Genomic DNA, 5,563 nt, shown 5'->3' on the forward strand with positions numbered 1-5,563 from the left:
TTTTAAAGAAATTACCCAGTCTCAGGCAGTTCTTTATAGCAGTGTGTAAGTGGACTGATGCATCTCTAGAATCTGTAGCGATCTTAAAATAAACAGAAGAAAATAATAGACTTTCAATAGCGGTTCAACACATAATGAATCCCAGTTGATTCTGATGTGAAGTGCTAGAACTCAGGTCTTTACATGATATCTGTAACTACTTACACTCTGATCTCCTTTTTTTTTTTTCTTTAAAAGCACTTGCACTAGTGACATTTGAATCTCTTCATCGTTCTTTTTTTTTTTTTTTGAATTGTAAAATCATATAACTGTTGGCTTTCTGAGTGTCTTTCAGTTTCCTATATGTGCCAATGTCTTTTCTACATGGAGACTGTTTCTCATTTTTTTCTCTTTGCCTGGAATTATTTTCTCCCTTCTATACACAGTGCCAGATCGCACTTAAATTATTATTGGTTACATTAATTAATAACCTTAGGTCTTTAGCCCATGGGTACCTCCACACTTGAGTTCCTCTCTGGCCACTTTATGTAAAGTTTTATCCAACACCTCCTGTCCCCATAGCTAACATTTTATATGCCTTCCTGGCATTATTGTTTTCTTGTTAATAATTATCATTCTCAAATATATTTTACTTTCTTCTTCTTGTTTTCAGTTTGCTTTCTCCAGTATATTACAAATTCCATGACAACAATTATCTCAGCCTGTTTTATTCACTACTATATTCTCATGACTTCAGAAAGTGTCTAGCATGTAATAAGTACTTAATAAATATTTGTTGCATTGAGTCTTCAATATACATAATTTATTCAACAAACACTTATTAAGCATTTATTATGTTCCAGGCACTATGCTATGTACTGAGGATATGTTGCAGAACAAGACTGACATTACCACTGCACTTAAACCTGTGAAAAGCAGGTAAGTAAATGGGCATTTGCAATATAAAGTGTTAAGGAAGTAAGACAGGAGTCAGCAAACTGTGGAGGCATATTAGAGGAGCATCTTGTCTAGCCTGTGGCATCAGAGGATGCTTCTGAAATCTGAAGAACTGAGACCTGAAGTTACTGGCGTAGCTTATGTAGATTTCTGTAGTATATTGTCTGAACCAGGGGTCAGTAAATTTTTATCTGTCAACTTTTCTCTATCAAGAGTCAGTTAACAAATATTTTAGGTTTGTGGGTCACATATGGTCCCCATTACAATTAACCAATTTTACCCTTGTTGCAAAAGCAGTCATAAATAATGCATAAACTAATAGCATGGCTCTTTGCCAATACAACTTTAATTGCAAAGAAAGGTGGCAGCACAAACTATCTTTTCATAACTCTCAATATAGCCCCATGGATTTCAATTTTTTTTAAGTAACAGAACACTTTCTTCAAAAACACTTTATGTGGAATACCAGTACCTAATGAGACAAATGTCCTTGATTAAAACTGTGGTAGAAGTCTGGAGACCCTTACCTCTCTTTCCCAGTGATTAGAGGAACAAGTAGGTAAGCTTCCTTCTTCCAGCATAACAATCATCCACTTTTCATTTCTCTTTCTCCTTATATGGTTTCCTCCACATCCCTTATAATAATAGCTGAGGCCAATAAGGTTGTTCTAACTAAGAAAATCAAACCAGAAAAGTTGATATTCAAAAATAGAATCAGCCCAATTTATTTGGGAAATTCTCAAAGATACTGCTATGTATTGAATTGTGCACTACTGCCCCCACTCCACCCACCAAATTCATATGTTGAAGCAATAACTTTTATTGTGATTGTATTAGTCCAGTCTCATACTGCTATAAAGAAATACCTGAAACTAGGTAATTTTTAAAGAAAAGAGGTTTAATTGACTCAGTTCCACAGGCTATACATGAAGCATGGCTGGGAAGGCCTCAGGAAACTTACAATCATGGCAGAAGGCAAAGGGGAAGCAGGCACATCTTCACACGGTGGCAGGAGAGAGATAGTGAAGGGGGAGATGCTACACACTTTTACACAACCAAATCTCATGAGAACTCACTTGCTATCATGAGAACAGCAAGAAGGATGTCTGCCCCCATGATCCAAACACCTCCCACCAGGTCTGTCCTCTAATATTGAGGACTACAATTGGATATGAATGAGATTTAGGTGGGGACACAGATGCAAACCACATCAGTGACTGTATTTGGAGATAGGGCTTGTAAGGAGGTAATTAAAGTTAAATTAGGTCATAAGAGTGTGGTCCTGATATAATAAGATTATTATCCTTACAAGAAGAAACAGAACATCCCCCACTCCTTACTCCTTTCTCCCTCATCACATGGACCATAGGAAGGCTATACGAGGAAACAAAGAGAAGGCAGCCTTCTACAACCCAGAAGCCAGGAAGAGAAACCTCATCAGATACCAACTCTGAGGGCACCCTGATCTTAGACCTCCAGCCTCCAGAACTGTGAGAAAATGAATTTCTATTGTTTACACCACCCAGTTTAGAGTATTTTGTTATGACAGCTAGAGCAGACTAAGGCAGACACTCTTCAAAAAAAGCTGAGCTATAGTTTTATGTCCTAATTTAATATCACAGTTGATCTTTGACCTTTTATAAATATTTTGCCAAGCTGCTTCCTGGAGCCCACGAATTATCTTTGAGGTGGCATTTACGGTTTGAAATTTCTTGCTGAGTCACTCAATTACTACTTATGGTTTCTGACTACTTAATGCTGCCCTAGCTTTTGAGGGGAGCTGATTACCAACTGTGTATAAAGCAGGAGATGCTACCTAAGAAATCAGGATTAGTTGTTCTGAAATAGTTGGACATATTTTTCGTCAAGGAAGTAACACTTAAACTGCTGCTTGTCCAATGTGTCTTTATTTTCTAGGCCTGTGCTATTCTTTCTTTAGGAAAGATGGCATAATAAACAGACAAGGCACATGTGTGACTACTGACTCTGAAAAACTAGCCAAGCTGAACGCTAAGTAAATGAATGTAGCAAAAGAGCTTATTAATAGCCCAGAAGTCACACAGAGAATGCTGTCAAATCTTTCAAAGACAGATTGGTAAGTATACACAGCATCTTGCTTATCTTCACATTAGAGCTGCTGTGAATGAGCTACTTAATAATAATCTTGGAGAGTCTTGAATAAGCAGCCTAGGCACTTGCCTACATTAAAACTATAGAAACATTGTGCTAGAACACAGAGAGCGGCAGTTATGTTTTCTCTGTGATCTGAAGAGTACTTAGTAGAAAGTCATTGCACGCTAAGGCTCTCACTGCACACCGTTTCCTCACTTGAAGGATGGGATATTGGTGCCTGTTTTGATTATAACATAGAAATCCAGACTTTTTTGTCTATATTTTATACTTTTCAGGGTTGGAGCTGGAGACCGATCGCCCTAGCTAATGCTAAGCGTCGACTATAGGATGATATTTGGAAAAAGTAACTGTGACCTCAACTGAATGGTATGTCCTAGAACTCCTGAGGGACTCCAAGTGGAGAGTGACATGGAAGGCCCGGCAAAAAAGTAATCATATAGAGTGCTTTTCAGAAAGATGAGAAACTACTTGAGCCAGTGAGGTGTTTTCTCTTGAAAAGTAGTCCTCTCAAAAGTTCAGAATTCTTTTACCAATGTTAGCATTGCATAAACCGTTTCTGAAACCCATTTTGAAAATGAAGTTTCTACATAATATTCTTCCGGTCAGATAGATGTCATTCCTTAGTGGTAATTAGATTATTTGCAGCACCCGGAATATACTCTGAGCCCGTTTTTAATGAATTAAATTTTCAGCTAAGCTAGTTAATAATAATTTAGGACACAAAATTATGTGAGATTATATAGTAATGAAACTTACTTTTCAAATGGCTAAAGGATCAGCTCTGGTAAGACTTTTAAAAGGGATGCTCCAGAAAGGTTTCGGGCAAATGGAGTAAGAATTTAATAGGTGTGAGGCTTTCCGGCGGGAGGAATGGGGGGTAGCACTCACAAAGAGAGAACACGCAGTTTGATAGATACATTTAGATAGCCTTGCTAAGAATTTGATCATATTTTATTCATAGTCAAAATATATTTGATCTTGGCAAGAACTAACAGAGCTTTTGGGGTCATGGTAGGAGACCTAGATATCTTCTAAATATAAGAGTACATCATTGGTGAATTTTCAGAAGAGAAGTGACGTACTTAGAATTACATTTATTCTGTGGTCAAAATGGACTAGAGGGTGGGAAGCTGAGTGAATCTGAGTCATGCAGCTGTTGCTGTCACCCAGTTCAAAGATTATGGTAGCTGAGGCAGTGGCTCTAGACATTTAGGAAAGTGACCAGAACTAAAAGATATTTAAAAAGTAAAACATAATAGTTAGCATAGCTTAACATTTATAGGGCTATCTCTTATATGTCCCTTCATAGATGCTGATAGTATCACACTAAAATGAAGACACTATTTGCTGATAACATTTGTTCCTGGCTTAAGAGAAGGGCAAACCCAAGAGAACAATTGAGCTGAATAAATTGTAGGTTTATATAATAAATATACTCATTTATACATAGCAGTCAGCAACTCGTGATTTTAAAACAGTGATTCATAAAACAAAATAATATGATTGGGGATAGTCATTTTGAACATTGAAGTTATATTTGAACACATTTAGCCCATCATTCCCTATGATTTATATATATGCAATCAAATTCAAAGTGAGCTTCGGCTTTCATTTGAGTGGAGTGTTTTTTATAGTAATTGCGAATTTGGCAGGATTCACTTTTGGTGGGAGTTCTTGATAATTGTTTCTTTGAATGGAAATGGACCCAATTATTCTTCCCTAGTATCAGCTGTCGATGCAGCATGAAACAAGTGAAACAGCATGGTGGCACTGATTCCTTCTCATTATGACAAACTGACCTGTCATTAATGATTTCTACTGGGAAATGCTGACAATAACTTTTGGAACTTTGTCCTGGACGTGGGATCCTTATTTGAAACAGAAAGAAGCCCAGATGAAACTACCAGCTGCACAGGAGCCAGCTTCGGAGTCCCAGCAGCGTAGGTCTAACTGTCTAGTGGGCAAACACCTGTGGTCTGTCTATACCGAGCAGTTGCAGCACCAAACTGAATACTTTACACCTGTGAAGCCTCATTTATCCAGATCGAGCTGCTGATTGGAATGATATACTTAGAGAGTTCAGTTCAACAGATAGGATATTCAAAAGAGAAACACATTTGTAAAACTTCAGCTGATGCCGGGCACGGTGGCTCACACCTGTAATCCCAGCACTTTGGGCAGCCGAGGTGGGCGGATCACGAGGTCAGGAGATCGAGACCAGCCTGGCTAACATGGTGAAACCACGTCTCTCTCCTAAACATACAAAAAAGTTAGCCAGGTGTGGTGGCGTGGTGGCGTGGTGGCGGGCGCCTGTAGTCCCAGCTACTGCTGAGGCAAGAGAATGGCCTTAACCCAGGAGGCGGAGCTTGCAGTGAGCAGAGATCGCACCACTGCATTCCAGCCTGGGCTGCAGAGCGTCTCAAAACAACAACAAAAAACTTTAGCTGAGTGCCATCTTTAAGATGACAAAACGATCGCTAGATCCAATGGAGAA

The sequence above is a fragment of the Theropithecus gelada genome, chromosome X (assembly GCF_003255815.1).
Source record: "Theropithecus gelada isolate Dixy chromosome X, Tgel_1.0, whole genome shotgun sequence".
NCBI lineage: Eukaryota > Metazoa > Chordata > Mammalia > Primates > Cercopithecidae > Theropithecus > Theropithecus gelada.